The 19,495-nt window shown below is 38.5% G+C and overlaps 1 protein-coding gene across 4 annotated transcripts in view; it reads right to left on the bottom strand.

Moving 5' to 3' along the window:
• Positions 1 to 19,495, bottom strand: part of FHIT (fragile histidine triad diadenosine triphosphatase) — a 1,065,768-nt gene that overhangs the window by 367,341 nt on the left and 678,932 nt on the right. The gene's annotated exons all lie outside the window — the stretch shown is intronic.

Below are 19,495 nucleotides of genomic sequence, written 5' to 3'. Positions count from 1 at the left end.
AGAAAAATTCAGATCTTCAAATGTGTGCCTTATTTAAAAGTCACACAAAGGCAGATGCTCCAAATGGCTGTGTTGATCTTAGATTAGGAGGCTCTTCACATGGGCAACTCTATCCGGTGTGCAGAGATCAGATGATGTTGTAGGGATTTATTTATTTAAACATGGTTAATGCATCTCATGAGCAAGGCTGGTACCTATAATAACAATTAATAATAGCTAACACATATTTATCAGTATGGATGTGCAAGGCACTGTGCTAAGCACTAGGCATGAATTATTCCATTCAATTCATGTAACATTCATGATAACCCAAGGAGGCAGGTAATTTTATTCCGTTTCCAACTCACTTTGCCCTTTGCTTTCACAGTTTTTACAGACAGGTACTCTGAAGCTTAGAGAGGTAAGTGGCTTGACTCTGGTTATACAGGCACTCCTTATTTAAAAAAAAAAAATAGGCAAAATTGTGATAGATATACTTGATTACTAACTGCTTTTGATAAGTCTTGTACATTTCTTGGCTGATTGAAGTTTTCATTTTTTTTTCTTAAATATAAAGCTTCTCTAATTTCAACTGGTCTGTGAACATATTTTACCAAATAGAAAGCACTTTGCAAATGAAAAGAAGTGTGATACACTGTGAACATCTCCCAATTGGGTTAGAGAGAAAATATCAATTCCAATAATATTATTTTAGAATCTCCCACTGGTCTAGGTTTATTCAAAGAACTTTGGCCTAATCCCTCAACATCACCCTTTAACTAACTCTGATCCATCTGAAATCCTATTCTAATATTCTCACTATCAGATGGACCACCTAGAATGTTTTTCTCCTTTGAATTATTTTCTAATGAAAGCAAATACACAACTCTATCCAGTGTTATAAGAAATTGCATCATTGAACATGCAAAATTTTTTGTCTAATTTCTCTTACATTTTGTTTATCTCTTTCATCACTTCAAACAGATGACAGATTTTGCACTTCTATTATATTTAAATTATATACAAGTTTTACCACTTGGGTTCGTATATTATCTAATGATTTTCAAACAATGGCATGTGAGGCACATAATAATGACAGCCATAGTCATTCCAAATAGAATCCAAATCCAGTGAGAACACCAGATATAAGCATTTTTAATGCATTTTGCTTCAAATTTAGATCATATGATGAAAAACAGACCCGTGAGACTGTTTAAAGGCACTAAATCCCTGCAAAATCATGCAGTTCTATGAGATGGGCATTCTGATCCAGAATACGCATCAATTTTTAGCAACCAAAGCAAACTTAGAATTCACACATGCAAAACGTTAAAATGGATGGGCCTACTTGACATAGCAGTTTAATTCAACTGATAATTGCTGGCACAGTGAGCAACTTCTTAACCATACTCATCCTGGTCAAAATTATTTCAGAAACAAATCACCCCTGCTACTATCTTGAAACACCATGTTGCCCAGATTTTTTTCCTCAAAGGTTATGAATCTTGCACTGTAACCATGATTGGCAAAGCAAATTTTGTTGTTCCTTCCCTTTGCCACTTAAAGGCTCCACCAAGAACAGTGAATAATCTGTCAGGTTGTTACAATAAGCCATCAAAAAGGTATTTTGCTTCCTTCAGATATTTCGTAATTCCCAACAAGAATATGCAGCTTTTTAATCAAAAAGCTGTATCGGTTCCCTTATCTTCTATATAACATAAAACAGAGATATTTATCATAGTGACAAAGTAAATAATTTAGCCACGCCATAACTTCTCTGGCTACATGTTACATGTGATAGCAAACCAATTCAAACTAACTTACATGAAGTGTGTGTTGGAGGGGGAGAGGAATAGGGAGTTAATTAGCTAATATGGTAAGAGTTCAAGAGATTTTATTTAACATGGGTCCAAGCGGTGGTGTTTGAAAAATGTAAAAATGTTTAACGATATACTCATGGTTTTTGTTTGTTTTTTTTTTAATGGAGTGGCCTGATTTGATTTGTCACATTAGCTAATTTCAAGCTACCAAAATGTTACCAACTAGCTTAGAAAATTCCTGAAAATTTAATAAGAGGCTCTCATGCACTGGAATGAACTAGCTCTAGCACACCACTAGATACTCAAATGATAACTATTCCCATCTCCCCAGTCCTCTCTGTTTCACCCTATCTGATTTCATTCCAAAACAGGTTCATTCTACATGGTGGCAATGACGACTGCAGGGAAATATGCTCAGAAGGGTTCTAAATAGCTTGGCTTCCAATCTGCCCTCTTACAATCAAACACCATAGAAAGGGAATGGGTTTTTGGAGCTAAAGAGAATGGGCCAGCTACCTTCAAATCATTTGGATTAAGTAGGACAATTTCATTTGAAATTGGGAAAGATTAGTTTTCCTTAGAAACCCTGTGCAGGCGAATATCATGAAGTGTTTCAATAACTCTAAGATTAAATCTATAGCAAAATTTACAGCAAAATCTACAGCTAGAATTTCCTACACATGTCCACTTTCAATGAAAATTGGAGGCAAAAGTCTAAGATCCAAGAAAATAAAATGTGTTTTGAAGAAAAATATGCTCTTGCAACATAAAGAAGCTGTCTTCAGTCAGGGACAGATACAAAATGTAAGATATATAATTGCTGCATAAATTTATTAATAGAAGTGCTAATGCCATAAATTGTACATCTCCATTTTGACACAATCTTTTATTTTCTTTTCAATGAGGAAGAAAAAATAAAGAAGCGGAACTGGTAATATTGCTTGCAACTAAATTGGATTTTCCACGAGAGAAAGCTGTTTAGAAAAAGCTATTTGAAAAAGCAAAATAGTACTCACAAAGGGTATTAATGAGCCCAACCAGGAGGAAAAATTCTCCAACAATACAAACAAAGGTTTGCAAATCTTTTCAGGCCTGGAAGCCAAAGGGATGCTTTGAACTCCATTTTTGCAGAAAAGATCTCAACTGCTAGCTGAGTATGAGAAACAGTTGAAATTTCAGAATAAGAACTCTTAATTTAGACTACAAGTCTTACCTCTGATTCAAGGGACAAGACCTCAGCAGCTCTGGGTTTAGAAGGAAACCGATATACCCTGATCTCAAACTGTGAGGCATTGTAGAAACAAGATGTAGACTACACTGTGTGTTTGCACTCTTGCCTTAGCTGCTGTGAATGCCATCATATAGAAGTGACAGTCAAATTCGAGACAAAGATCAAGTGAACTCTATGGCTTTATCCTGGAGAGCTCTTTTACTGCTTGTCTATAGGTTTTTGTTTTTTTTTTTTAAATCTTATTTATTTGTATTTATTTATTTATTAAGAAAAGAACCAGAAACTGGCAGGGAAACAAGAAAACTTGAGGTTTTTTCCCTCCAGAACAAAGAAGTTGAGTCAGGTTACCTTTCCAGTTTGTATCACATGAGCAATGGAGCAGTTGGTAAATGACATCTGAAATGCTCTGTATCAGTTTAACAAATCCAGGTTCATTTATACATTTTTTCAGGCCTATCAGTAAGGGGCCAGAGAGTTTAGTCCCACCACCATCAGAACAGTAGAAAACCTAGGCAGAAGGCTCTGATTAAATCAGGTGTTTCTTGGTGATTTCACTGGTGAAAGGGCTTCTTGTAGGGGTTGAATACTAAAGCTATCATTTCCAAGTGGTATATCAGGTTAATAGAGGAAGAAAAAGGAACAAATGTTGCTTGCTATGACCAATAGGTGGGTCCTAAAATATTAACATTTCCCTGCCCATGATGTTCATGATCACGAGAAAATCATAATTTACCTTCAATTCCAATGGCGAACCAGAAGCAATGCTAAATGCCAGTTCTCTCATCAATATGCTATTATATCATTATGTGTATTAATAAACCCGATGGTCCTATACTATGCATGCCATATGGATATATAAATGGCATACATGATAAGCAGTATTTTAAATAGGATAATAGTAGTTCATAAAGGTCAGAGATGAGGCAGTTGTTTGAAGAAAAACATTTTGTAGCATTACCTATCAAAAAATAAATAGTATGTAGAACAGTTAGGACGTTTATGCAGAGTATTATATTTTTATCCTCTTAAATTACACTTTATTTTTCTTGTAAAATTTCTCCTTTAGGTAGTTTGCTAATATCATATATAGTTTTCAGTAGCATCTTTTACTTAAAACCACAAATATTAGGTAAAAATATGTGTTAAGGGAGATTTACCAGTCTGTTTACACGGACATGGCATATGAATTTACTGACAGGTTATAACCACCTTGGAGTTAAAGACCAATTACCTGTCAGCGTCCCTAAAAAGGAGACATAACTGAGACCAAAGGTTACATTTTGCAGAATAAAGACTTTTTTATTCGTTTAGAGACTGAGTTTACATCTCTTGCTCAGAAGAGCAAGGTGTGTTATTTAAGTATATTTTCATTGATTCTTGAGCACGGACTGTTTTAATGAAAGTAAAGTTTCTCACTTAAAAGTAATTTAAACTTAATAAAGTAAGTGTGACATAATCCTAATTTTCATTCTGCTACCTCTTCTTTCCTGCTGTGTTCATTAGCTGCTGTTCTTTGACCTTCAAAATGTAACTGTAATCCTTAGAGCAAGCTCTCTTATATCACCAAGAAGAGGTTCCCTCCATACTGATGACGATTTTGTTGTAGCTGTTGACATGCAAGTAAAATAACTCCCTTTGGACAATAAAACACTTCTCAAAAACAGTTCCTTCAAACCATTCACCAATAGGATCTTAAAGGTATCAAACCACTACTGTGAGAATCTGAACACAGTTCAGTTGTTGTTTCTTTGTCTTGTTCAACATTTCTTACATTCGTTTTCTGGCATCTATGCAACAGGGTTTAGAAAGAATAGCTATAAAAATAGGCATCATAACTTCAAGAGGAAATTCTGTATGGGGATCACAATAGTACACTGGAAATAGAATAATATTGGAAAGACTCTTAAACATGCTTTTTTAGAAACAACAATGACACGCTCTGTTGAAAACAAAAATGTATTTCTCCTATTGAGCTGTCTTGAGAACTCCCATCTCAGAGTCACATTTCCTTTGCCCCTCGAATGAAGAAAAGAACATGTACTTTTTAATCAAACTATATCTGCCACTCGAGATAGGGATCTAGAGCTTCGTGGCATCTGGATGATGAGTCACAGAGCACAGGTAGCCTGAAGATTCTATAGTACTATCACAGGGCAGTGAATATCTGTTGCTCCCCATAATCCTTTCTGCCTTCCTTCAACAACAACCCTGGCATCAACTGGGGACTCAATTCTCCTTTAATTCCATGCAGAGGGCTCTATCCTTAGGGATGGAGAATGTCACACTGTCCTGGCCACAAGGATTTGTTAAGAGGTGGGCCTATAACCAAATTCATTCCAATCCAAATCACTCTAAGGAAGTCTACAGGATCTATCATAAAAGAGGTACATTCTTTTCTGCTGGAGCTTCTGCAGCCATAATGCCACCAGTGGTTAGACCAGACAAAATTTGAGGGCCTTCAAGCATTTAACCGGATTTCAGGAAGATAGCGCTGAGGTCTCTCCTTGGGGATAAAATACATTGGAGTGGATCCCTACCTTAGCTAGAACGTGGTAATGTTTTAATCTTTTAGGGCAAACCCCAGAAGGTACACCTCAGAATTCTATCTGGCTTTGTTCATTTTCTGGTACATGTGTAATACTTAACCTAATAATAATTTTAAAAAGAAAACAGCATAAAGGGATGTTTACTATATAGTGGAGTTAAAGACTTTCAACAAGGCATAATAGGCTTAATATGGCCGTATCATGTTTTGGAACATGTAAAATTAAATGAATTTGAACTGGAATCTTTTCACTGTCTTAGTGGGAGAATAATGTATTCAAAGAACTTTGATGCAACAGGTTGGACATGAGAGTTAACCCAGGTGTGTAATTCTGTCCATTCTCTACCCGTTTAGTCAGATTTAAGAATAGTCTGGTCCAATCTAACTAAAAATTAGATTCTAAAGTCAGTACATTGATTATATAACCATGTGATATGACTTTGTCACATGAGCTCACTTTCTGGATTACATAATATTGTTCACTATCTTCAAAGTACATCAAGATTCTGATCATGTCTCACCAGTATCATCAAATTTAAGCCACAGTCATTTCTTTTCTGCATTATCCCCACAGACCTCTAGCCAGTCTCTCTCCTTCTAAACTTATTCCTATACAATCTGGTTTCCATGCAACACCAGAATATTCTGTTGAAAAACACAAATCAGGTCACACAACTAATTAACATTCTCCATTATCTTTCCTTTGAAAACTTATTATTGTATACGAGGTCCTCTTGACTTAATTTGGCTATGCCTACTCATCCACCCTCAATTCCTACCACTCTCACAAGTCTCTTGCTGTACTGGCTTTCTCGCTGTTCCTTCAATATTTCAAGCCCTTTCACACCTCTAGGACTTTATATTTTAGCCTACAACTCTTTTTCTCTTGACGTTTCCAAGGCTTCCCCCTTTGCTTCACTCAGGTCACTGCTCAAGGGTCATATCTTCAAAAAGCCTTCCCTGAACACCCTAACACTAACTATCTCCTTGTTTTATTTACTCCATAGGACACACCACTATCTGCAACTACATTACTTCCTTGTTGACTTGCCGATTGACTTCTCCACTGAAATGTAATCTCTATAGGCACAAGAATTTTTGTTCGTCTTACTGCTGCTGAATCGTAGCACAGAGAACGTAGCCTGGCACATACAAGTAACCCTATAAATATTTGGTGAATAAATGAGTGAATGAATGAATGAATTCTGCTATAACATGATCCAAAGGTAAACCAATGTTCAGATCCTACAAAATCTAATAACATACATGGCGAAAGAAGCAACTATTTTTGGTTTTGCGTGGTGAACATCTGATCATCAATGAAAGGTGAACATATTTGCATATTTTAAAGTTTGCAAAGTGATTTTATTCTCAAGGCTATGTAATAGGAAAGAGCATCTTTTGGTTGCTTGAAAGTGCACACACACATGTACGCATACACACACACAAACGACAATGGTTTTTGATGTCTTAAATGATTTGACTACATTTCTACCCGAAAATATTTTGGGGGATATTAGTAATGCCATGCCTCAACCAAAGGAAAGAAAAACTTACTAAGCTTCTTCCAGGAGGGAGAGCAGGTCACAACCACTGCCAACGGATCAATAGATCAAGACATGTATATATAAAACATGTGTGTGGATTTTTCTGCCCGCAAGCAGTTTTCGCACAATACAAAAAGAGGGTATAAACTAACATGCTCCCCCCAATCAAATGAACTAAGAAGTTTCAAAGAAATGCTCTAAATTTAAATGTAATACAGCAAGAAAAGATTTGAAAAGCTACAAAAGGCAGTTACCTTAAAAATCTGCCAGGACTTTCCACCAAAATGGTCTTTTACACATTGCCTTGCCTATATTATGTACTCTATGTGCTTTCCATACACCATTGACAAGGTGTGAGAATGCCCATTAATTTTCACCCCCGCCTACAGGAAGCATTATGACTTAAAAACAAATCATTTCCAAATGGGTAGTTTAAAACACTGTATCTCACTGCCGTAATTTGGATGTCTCTAAATTTCTTAAAGTATAGCTTCAGTATTCACTCAGGCTCGCTTTCAAGTTACCCCTCCCCCCACACAAAAAGCTAAAATCTTGTATATCTATCATAATGAAAAAATAAGAGCTGCTACTTCTTAGTTAACCAAAAATCCACTGCTGGCCTCTGTGAAGTCTCTCATACTGCTTCTGTTTATTCTCCTCCTGAGCCAACAAATGAATAATAGCAATATCTTGTATTTGCCTTATGATTTACCAAGCACATTTATTTATCTCCCTCTACTATCTTTACAAACTTTTTTATGACGTACAAAACAAATGTCTCTATTTTTCAGATAAAATTCAGAAAACTGACTTACCCTTGGTCTCTTAACTATTAAGTAGTAAAGCCAAGACTAAGACCTATGTTTCCCAATGGGCTGCTGAAACCTCTTTTCACGATGCCACATTCTCTCAAGATATACCAAATGAAAGGACAAAGTTACTGATAAAAAATAATAATAATAATAAAATAAAATAAGAAAAAAAAGAAGGAAGACCCAGTTCCCCCAATGTTAATCTTCTACTTCCCACCCTCATGGGCTTTAAACTCCAACTAAAATTACCTTCTTTAATCTTAATGCTCTGCCCAGATGAGCCTGTCTGTTTGGATTCTATGAGCGTTAATAAAAGTACCAATTCTTACACTGAAATTCTATTTCGAGGTTTATAATGATGAATATTGGTTTCTATAAAATTCTTAATTAAGAAGTATTAGAAAACACAGCTCTCACTCAGTTGTCATGGGACACAATAACAGGGATTCTTTTTAGTCCTTGTTTTTTCCAATTTCAGGGATAGCAGACTGAATTAAGACTGAATTAAGTTCAAATGTATCGTAAGGCTGAGTTTCTAGAATGAAACACCAAGAATATAGAATGATTTAGGGGTAAATTTTAGGTCTGGCATTTTTCATTCTGTCCTAGACCCATAGATTAAACTTTTATTCAGAAAGATTATCCTGCCTTTCGATGGGAACAGTCTCCCCAGCTTCTTCCAGTCCAAGCCAGGATCCGGTCATCTATTTGACAACTACTTACTGTCTGCATTATGCTAGGTGCTTGAGATACAATGAAGAACAAATTAGCCACCATTCCTATTCTCTAGAGATGGCATACTAGTGAGAGAGACAGACAAAAGACAAGTCAACATAGTTATGATTAATTATAAGTGCTGTAAAAAAAAAAAATGAACAGGGGCACTAATGGAGCCTAATGAAGGTAACTTCTTTGGTTAGGTTGCCCAGGCAAGGGCTCCCTGGAGAGGAGTTTGTGACTGTCATCAATGAGCATTCCTTCCTACACCTACCTCATTCCATATTCTTTCATTTAGTAGTTGGCTAATGAACAAATCAAAAGCCACATAGGTTGTGGTGGGGCTGGTACTGCGCAAACCAAAAATGCCTACTTTAGAAATCAGTCATGAAGGGATATTCCAGTTAAAAATAAAATCAACTAATATAAGAGCCAGAAACTCCAATTGGTACAAAAATGGCCTCTTTATATTCCATCAAGGAATCATTTCTCCAAAATGACAAGACGTATATTGCCAATAAATCCACAATTCTGTTTCCAATTAATGTAAACTTATAATATTCCAAGCTGTTATTAGATTTCAATTAATAACCTGTGATGCCTCATTAATGCAAATATGCTCCTACTGGTGCTAAACCTTCTTTAGTGAAATGGGTCCAATGACATGACTCTTTCATATGATAATGGAACTATGATTAAAAGGCCAAATTAATCATTTTCTGCTATTAAATGATCTCTACGACAATTTACTTATGCCTATATGAAACATGTGCTTCTTGCAAAAAGCCAATTTATATTTAAACTATTCGATGACAGAAAAAAAAAAAAGAAAAGAAAAGAACAGAAACATCACACTGAAATATTTCTAATAGTGGCAGAGAATCCCAAAAGCAAGTCAGGTTTTTCGAAACTAAAAATGGTTATGGAGTTGATACCATTCACTGTTTCATGTGATATAAAGTGTAAAGCTGCAAATCCCAGCCACACAGCTAGCAGAATAATGGCTTTTGAGTTCTCTTGTCTGTGTATTTCCCCCACTCCTTAAATCCTGAATTATTCCACCTGCAGGTTCAAACCAGCTACCAATCAGGAGCCAAAAACACAGTGAAAGCAGGAATCCACCCCCACAGTTCCTGCCTCCACCACCACTCCCTGCAGTGACATCGGGCAGGAAACCAAACGGCCTAGGGCAGTCCCTGTTACTACTTCTTGCCCAGCATCCTTTCTCAATTTTGACTGTAGCTCTCTGTTTTTCCTTTGCACAACTGCCCTCCCTTATATCTGTGTGGCCCTGGTCAGGTGGTCAATACAGCTCTTCCTTTAAATGGGCAGAGGGAAGGGTGATGAGCCAGGCAGAGGTATAAAAATATCCCAATGCTCATCAGAGCGACTGATCCAGGGGTGGGCTCCTGAACCCAGCAGTCTCTTGGTTCTTTCCCAGGATTCCTTGAATGAATAGTACCACTTGTTCTGTGCTTTAGCTCTAGTTGGTCATGGTTTTTACAGAACCCCAGAAATGAAAGGCAAGCAGTTTAACAGCCTCCTGTCGCATCCCAACAACCATGCAGGTAAAGTCCATCCCACTCCTCTTCTCCCTGTCATCCCCCAGCGTCAGTCACTCCCAAGAGACATAGAGTGCAGTGCGCAAAAGCCACACATTTCTTCCTCTGAAGTAAAAAGTAGTTTGAAAACTGTATTGCGATTTCTTCTTAATTGTTGCTAAGTAACCACCGCAAGATTAGAACTATTTTCTAGCTTAAAAAATAACACTACAAAAAGTTTATTTAGATATTTAAAATTAAGAAACTGTCTTAAAATGGAGTTGCTTAAAAACTCAGTTATTATAGTAGCCTGCCATCAGACACACAATCCTAAAAATTAAAAATAAAACAAAAACTTTAGGGATTCTGTTACAAGAGTGAAAATACATTCGTCTTTCGTATTATGAACAACAATGTACAAATTGTGATTCTATCTCCTTGGCAACAAAAGTAATACTGAGTCTTAATTAATATGCTAGAAAAACTCCTATGTAGTTTCATGCTAGAAAATATGCTGGAAACTTTCATATGTAGTTTTATATTAGATGTTATAAGACATAAGCATTAGATATGGAACTTATGATTAAATGTATCTCTGTATTTAAATAATGATCCCTTATTAAGAAATTTTGGTTTATAAACCACACCTGGTATAATAAGTTTCAGTGCACATGCCAGCAATGATAAATGGGTACAGGTAGCTAGAACGCTGGGTTGAGGATTGCAAGACAGCCTGGACACATGGTAGAAAGCACAGTGAATGATTAGTTATGCCTGCCAAGGGTGTAGGATTCAGAAGTGCTAGTTGGCACGTTGAGCATCTTTTTAATTCTTCTCAGCACGGAAAAGCCCAGTTTTTCTACCAGTAGCTGCTTGACCTTTGTAAGGTCACAATTCTCTGGGTCTCAGTCTGCTCATCTTTAAAACGAGGACTTTGCTTAAATGGCCTCTCAGGTCCATTCCAGTTTGAACATTCTATAATATTCTGAGGAAAGAATAATAACAGTCCTTGTGATTAGCAGCCAGAGCAGTCTGGTGTATGGCCAACTAAATACAGGCGGCAAAGTGAACCTGCATGGAAAAGCTCTGAAGAGAGAGGAGACTGAAGGAGGCAAATCTCCACTGAGCTGCTCCACGGTAAACCTGGCCTGGAGAGCAATACCCAGAAAGCAAAATATTACCCCATGAGTAAACAGTCCATCATCTTCCCACTTATATATATTAAAAAATTCTTCATAGAATTATTTAGCAAAAGGAATTTGAGATCCAGTTCTTAAGAGGAAACGGCAACATCCATAGGTCAGGGGTAGGAAGTGGGGTGTGGGGGGAATTAAACAGTAGGAAAAAATAATACATACAAACCTTTCAGATGTGTCTGCACCTCATAGATGGAAATGTGCAAGAGCCTTGGTCAGGATGTTTCAGCCACAGACCTTGAAAGTCAGTTACCACCTCGCAAAACAGGAAGTGCAGAGGTCGGGCAATCTCAGTGACTGGTGATTCCATTGGGGGTCCCAGATCTTTTGACTCTGCTCTATAGACCTTGTGAAAGCTTTGTCCTAAGGCCGAGTCCCTGCATGGTGATTAGATGACTGCCAGAACAATTGGTGCTCTAGTGTGCTTCCTTATTCAATTCCTAAAAATGATTCGCTTTTCTTTCTTAGAAGCATGAGCTAGATTCTCCTCAGTATCTGGCAAAGTTGATGGAATTACTCAGACTCGGAAAGAGGGTACCAAGGGAGGAAGGAGGCTCAGAGGAGATAGAAGGGCGGGGATAGAAAAAAGGGTCCCAAATGTCTGGATACTCGTCTAACATTTACACAGCTAGGCCTCAGTGTTAGAAGCTGGCCTGGTCCTCATAGCTAGGCCATGTTGTTTTCCTGCTGGACATAAACGTCCTCACAGCAAAGCAACAACTCAGAAAAAGTCATTCTGAGATCAAGATATAGTAAGAAGACAAGACTGCTTGATAATTTTGTTTAAGCACAAACAAAAGCAAGGTTACTGCACAACCCACAAAACACCAAACATCTGCCTCCTTTGCTAATATGAGTGACCGCTGCTTCTTCATGAGTTACAGCTTCAGCCCACACTCCAGTCCGCCTTCTCCATAGAGATTTATTGAGACACCCAATTAAAGAATTGCCTATCACTTTTGTGACAGCTCCCTGTCCACAATAAACCTCACTTCCATGGATCCTTCACAAATCACCCAATCAAAGCCTAGACCCTTTCTAACACACTCTTACTTAGACACCCATGCTTCTCCAATTCTCCATGGTGTGTTCTCATTCCTGCAATGAATAATAAACCCAACTTTTTCAACTCCATATGTATTCCTAATGGCCTCTAGCTGGAGGGCATCAGTATTGGTTTTAGATAATATTTGCCAACTTTCTTATTTTTTTCATTATTACCTCTCAAAGAAGTTTCTCCAGACACTGTTTTTCCTAATTGTCCCCAACCCATGAATTTTTAATACTATAGATAAACTTAATATCTGCTTATGCACTGTACATATACTTGTGCTATATACATATAAGGCATAAGATCTCTCCCAAAACACACACATACAAACTCACACACAACATGGTTTAGATTAAATTATGCGGTGGTAGAATAGATGCTGGAGAGTCTTTCACAATATGTTAAAATGCACATACCTTCGCAACATACTTTTTAACTCACTAATAACAATAGATAACAATTCTTAGTGCTTTCACCAGATATGCATTTATATGCATCTATAAATTCCTACATAGGTTAACTCATTTTAGCCATCCAAAAACTTTTGTGCTTGGTACTAGAACTATCCCCATTTTAAAGTTGAGAAAACTGAAGCCCCAAGCAATTAAGTATCCAAATGCCCCAGGTCACAAGGTTCATCATCAGTGGATACACCACCACATGACTGCGCCTCTGATCCCAGGGACATGCTCTTAACCTTGAGGATATAGTGCCTGTACTTGTTAAACTCAAAAACAAATCAGCAAACGTGCACCATGATTTTTCATGACAGTGCTTCCAAACACTTACAAACAAAGCAGAAAAAAATTATGAACTTACAGATAAGAACTAAAAATAAAATGTCTGTTATATAGAAAAGCATTTTGGTGGGAATGTTTCGGGGGAAATTTTTCCCTTGTGTCATGTGACGGTTTCAGAAAACAAATCCCAGTGTGTGTGTGTGTGTGTGTGTGTGTGTGTGTGTGTGTGTGTGTGTGTTGGGTAAGAAAGAGGGAGGGGAAGGATATTTTCCCCTAAAAATTGTAATTAAAGAGTGATGATGACATCACACAACTGCCAGAGATGGCAAAGTTCTGTTTCTTCAGTGGCTGTCACTGCCCGTCTGTGCTCAGCTTTGCGGCTGTACAATCACAAAACCATGACTTCCTGTCCTCCCCCGGTACCACCACAGTTGCTGCAACTATAGAGCATCCTTCTCAAAGAAGAGATCAGCTTTGCATTGTTCATTTTTACAACTCTCTTTTTGTTTCCAACATTGCCAGAGAATCCAAGATCCTAAAAAATGTGTCGTCTCCTGAGGCCAAGTGACCCAGTCCCAGGACTTCTGCTCACGTCAGAGCCTTTAGTTAAACTGATTTTATACAATCGTATAGAAGAGGAGAATGGCTTTTGTGATGAGCATCTGCTGTTTTGTTAAAAATGTGGTTAAAGACATTAACAAAAGTGACGTTACCAGCTGTTCTAATGCCAAGCAGCTTAGCTAAACCGTTTTTCATCAAATGACAACATATGACACCCGAATCAATTCCCAACCAATAACACATTGTTACTTGTAAAACGGAGCTGAATGAGAGTGAGAGAGTGAGCCTGAGAGGAAGAGAGAGTGAGAACGAGAGCTAAAGAGAGAGGTTAATTAAAATACAAATGCAAATTTCTCCTGAAGTAGGAACAACAAATAAAAGGACACTGATAATTTTCACAAAATATTTTACCTCTGTTTCAAACAAAGCAAAGAGGACCATTATGCATTCCACATTCTGACACAAAAACAATGTGTTTCTTTTGTAACATGCTTGTAATGGCAAAAATAGATGACTGAGTTTCTGGCCAGTTAAAATTTGACTTGGCTTCTGCCTTTGAGCCACATACCTCCTAAGGAATGTGACAATCAGGAGGGAAAAACTGTCTTGTGTGGCTATGTTCAGCTCCTCTATTTTTATCTACCCATCATTTTTAATTATCAGGCCATTAAAAGGTGGCAGATCAGTAGCACTGCCAACTGTGTTGTCCTTATGGCTGAAAAGTCTCTGGCAGTCAATACAAAGAGCACCCTCCCCATATTCATCACAGAGCTTGTAAAAGCAAAACTGCCCACCATAGTCACGGTGACTCCTGAATAAATGTTTGATTTCCATGACTGTGACCAGGGTAGGGGCTGAGTTGTGCCCAGGGCTTAGGAATCTGTGGGCATTTCATGTGCACGATGATTAATAATGCAACTTGCAAATGCCAAGTCCACTGACAAGGCCTGAGCTGAGTCCTGCTTACATAAGATTGGAACTGGCTTAGTCAACAGGAAAGACAACTCTCTTCCAAGGGCATCTTTCCCCTGGAAGGAAAACAAAGGGGCATGCTTTGGGGAAAGAGTGTTTGCCAGGAACAGAAGGTACACTGCATGTAGAGAGAGTTTCAAGATAGGTAACTCAGAAGGGACTTCCATTTGAGAAAAAAACACACCAGAGCAAACAAAAGAGGTAGAAATGAGCAAGCAGCTGTGTGCTCCTATTTCTTTCTACTAAATGAAAGGAAGACATGGCTTAAAGTCACAATCAGCATATGGAGACACGCAGAGGGGGCACCTGGGAAAAATCAATGTGCATCAGGCTTGATGGCACCTGCTTCCTTGTGCATTCCACTGTATTACTGCGGGGTGGATAAATTCACCCCTTAAATCGGCATATGTCTGCTGGGAATGGAGTAAAGGCCATGCTGTTGATAACAGCAAGGAGAATGTAAGCCTAATGTTGGAAAGAATTTCTAAAGCAAAGCCAAAACACAGCACAGATCACCAACAGAGATGTATTGGGGAGAATGTGAGAGAAGCATGAGAAGCCCCGTGAAATGTCAAGAGTGCAGCTCTGTGAGGAGACCAGGGGACAGGCAGAATGATGTTTCTGAGGTTATTCTAACCCCATTACTATAGGGGAAAAAAAAGTGTCCTTGAGGGCACTGGGTTTTAGGTTTCCAACAAAAGACCATTTGTTTTATTTTTAAAAATTCTGTTGTCTTCTAGTGGCTTCTAGGCAGAGCTTCTAATTTGACCTTTGAAACTAACCTCTTACATTGTCTACTGTCACCTATTTAAGTCGTTTATGACTGAAGGTATAAAATTTAGACGAAACACTAGAAGCAGTGGTCAGTTACAAATTTTCACCTTTTCTTATTTCTTCCTGAATTCATTTATTCACTCATTTGTTAACCAATTAGAGTTTGCGATTCAGACTCAGTTTCCCTAAATATTTAGAAAATAGAATGACCATGATACAGTAGTAGGATTTCCAGTGATCTCCTCTACTTGTTAAGTGCTCTGAATTTGTCAGATGACCTACTACATGCTTACGTACATGATTTTATTTCATCCTAACGCTAACTTAATAGATGAGAAACTGTCCAGCAAAGAAATGATAGCTAATAATAAAAGTCAGGATTGGAAATCAGAACTGACTCTAGAGCCAGCGCTATTAGCCACTATACTATATTCCTCTCCATAAACTTCTAAAAATCACGGTTCACAAGTAAGTGTTCAAAACTAAATTCCTGAACTAGAAGATCCCCCTGTGTTTCCCCTGGATGTTAGGAGACCAGAAGTATAATTAAAAATTTTAACTAAAGTAAACACCTCAACCACAAGACCCAACAGGCTCACAACTAACAACTAGTCCTTATGGCAGGCCCAGAACTTTTTTAAAGATCTGATTGAGAAAGTCCTAGTTTCTTATGTAGTTTTCTTGGTTTTGGATGAGATCCTATAACCTGAGCCCAGACTGATACAGGAGGGGAAAGTTCTACAGAAGATACTGTACATGCATGATCTCTTTGACTCTCCACACTGGCTCCACATGTTAAGTGTTATTATCCCCATGTGCAAACAGGACTGGGCAAGTCAAGCAATGCGTCAAAACTCACCAAGTAATAAGAAACAGAGATCCAGGCTTCAAAACGTGCGCTCTTTTCTGTGATAGCACACGTCATAGTGCCACCTCTGAAGGTCGGTAAGTATTTGTCTTTACTGTTGAACTCACCTTAGATCCCATCCCATGTGAGAACCCTGCATGACACTCTGGGGTCTACAAGGCCCCAGGGACGCCACAACCTCTAGCCCCGCCCCACACCGCCCATGCACATTTTAATCCGTTCTCTTCACATCCACTGTTTGCTAGCCACAGTGGCCTCTTTCAGTTCCTCCAAGATGCTATGCTCCCCTCCTTTGTACATGTGTCCTCATGTCTAGAAAACTTTTCTCTGCCCATCTCCACCACCTTGTTGACATCTGTGCATCCTTCAGAACTTTCTCAAGGACAACGACATTTTGATGTTAGTCTAACTCTTCACACTTCCCTCATCACCCAGGCCAGTTTCCCATACTCCAGAGGTGAGTTTCTTAGCACAGGCACTATTGCCACTCTGGGTCAGTAACTCTTCGTTGTGGAGTCTACCCTGTGCATTGTGGAAAGTTAGCTACCTTCGCTAAATGCTAGAATCACCTACCTCTCCATTGTGACACTCAAGGAAGTCTCCAGATGTTGCCAAATGATTCTGAAAAGTAGTCATTCCCAGCTGAGAATCACTGATCCCTAGCCTTTTGGAACCACTTTCCTTAACCTCAGAGCATTGGCCCCAATGCAACAATAAGCACTTGTTTATGCAATTATTTGACCATTTCCCCTGATTGACAGTGAGTCTCCTGAAAGCAGGAATGGTATTGGCTTCTGCTTACCCTTATATACCCAGCACTTGGGGTCATGCCTGGTTCAAAGCAGGAGTCTAAGGAAAAAAAAAAAATTCTTTTTTGAATTTCTACCTAAAAAAGGGCTTTGTCGGATATCATATACTAAAGTCAGTAGCTAATGGAAGATCACTGAAGCTTCTTTAAACACACAAAAAAATGTCACCACAGTCAGGCTCTGGGGGGATGAATCACGAGACAGGGTGGACATGAACCAAACAACCAGAAATTCCTGCCAAAGGAGAGGGTAAGGGGTTATTAACTGTGCCTCTGGCAGCACGTAAGGATTACAGAATAGCATCCCATCAAAACATCAGCGGGGCCCTAATTAAAAAAGAGCCTGTTCTTTGGTAAGTGTTCCTGTGCAGCCATGGCACTGCTGGGACGTGGCACATCACACCAACCTGAAAACACGTACCATCACCCATCATGTGGCGTCTTTGCCCAGCTGTGCCATCCCGTGTTTCCTGATGGAAATTAGAAAGTAACGCAACCTTAGCTGACAGGTTTATTAAGACTCGGAAGATATTACAAAGGCCTTTTTGACATAATCTCTAACGTAGTCAGGGGGAGATGCTGAATTGCCATCGTTATTAAAAGTAATTGATCTAAACAAACAAATAAACAAAAAAAACCAAGATGAGAGAGAAGAACATTCCTACAAAGCTGTCAAGTTTATTATTTGGCCTCCAGGTGTGTTCAGCGATCTGGGCTCACTGCCTATGACAGAGTCGCCAGCACTGTGTTGGTGCTCTCCCGCCACACTGCTATGGTGCAGTTGGATCTCATGCAGCAAGGGTACATTTATGGCAGAATTCTATTTTTGCCAAGCTTTCTGTAGACCCAATTACATTTTTATGTTGGTCCAACTCTTCATATTTCCCTATGGCTCTGTCACTTTGGCATGCCAAACTCCAGTTTTCCAGGACAGATAACCCAAACGAAAATATCCAACTAGTGTAAAATGCTGTGCAGAGTGACAAAACAAAAGGAAGTTTTATTCAGATTGAATTTAAGTTCTTAGGAAGTTTAGATCAGCAATCAAACACCCAGATATTTTCACAAAGGAGGCGGATAACCTAAATGAGTCAAGTAAGCCAGATGGGAGTGGAAAGGGTGGGATGATGACTATGAAAATCAGAGACAGCAGACTATGAGATCAGTGTTACCAGAGAAACCCATTCTGCCAGTGAAGCTGGTGATGCTCAAGACCTGGGCTGAGGCCCACCTCACGCAGAGTCGATGCTCAGTTAGTATTCGTTGAATGGATGAACTCCTGTTTGAGTGAGTGTTCACTCTGATAGTGCTCCACTATCAGAATGCTTTTTAGGTATTCACTGATTCACCAAGATCCTTAAATCTCTAGTGCCTTCAGTGTAACTCTCATTTGGAAAGAGCTAACTTAATCATTTAAAAATGGAAACGAAGGATGAGTTGGAGCCACTGAGGCATATGGGGGCACCATTCATGTCACTGCCAGAAAGGTAGAGTCCATAAAGCTCATTGTCATAGTGATTTTATTTTGAACTTATTATAGGTGTCATTTAGAATAACCTGAGAGACCATAATATTTTGCAAGAGGCTTGGTCGTCTTTCAGGTCTGCGCGAAGAGACTAAGGATATCAAATGAGATTGTAATGATATCTATTTTGCTCAAATTAGAGAAGGAAAAAAAAAACCCATTCCCCCTGCTGCTCCTTTCTCTTTAAAGGAATTCACTTTTCTTTCCTCGTTTAGTATTCATAAGGACTAAAATACAAATATAATACACGCAGAAACCATGAAAGATATGTTGCTGGTAGAAATTTCAAATAGTACAGAAGACTATAACATGAAAAATGCAGATCCTACTACTCAGAGATATCCTTGGTGAACTATTTCAGGTGTGTGTGTGACATAAATAGGATCATTCCACTGGAGAGCAACTACACGTTCTCTCAACATCTTGGACATCTATGTCCATAAATATATATCTACTTTATTCTTTTTATCTACTGCTTAGTAAAAACTCACTTTACAAGCACAGAAGTCAATTTATCCCAATACTCATCACGGAAAAGCTGTAATGTGGGCTCTTTCTTATCTCTCCAATATAATGGTGCTTTAACGAACCATCAGAATGAACAAAAGAGGCTGGCATTGGCTGGTTTTTGTTGTAAGGATTCAGTCTTACTTAACTTGGGCTGGTTTAAAAAATTATCTAGAAATATCTAATGTGAGGTAATAAAGAGAGAAGCATCCCACAGGAGTTGAGGAATGAAAAGTGTATTTTTGCAGAGGGATTTCGGAGACAAGTTACAAATCCATAGGGTTCATACTATAGGCCAATT

This window comes from Pteropus medius, unplaced genomic scaffold, assembly GCF_902729225.1.
Source record: "Pteropus medius unplaced genomic scaffold, Ma_sr-lr_union100, whole genome shotgun sequence".
NCBI lineage: Eukaryota > Metazoa > Chordata > Mammalia > Chiroptera > Pteropodidae > Pteropus > Pteropus medius.
The sequence above is the reverse complement of the archived record's forward strand: the minus strand, read 5'-3'. Positions and strand labels throughout refer to the sequence as shown.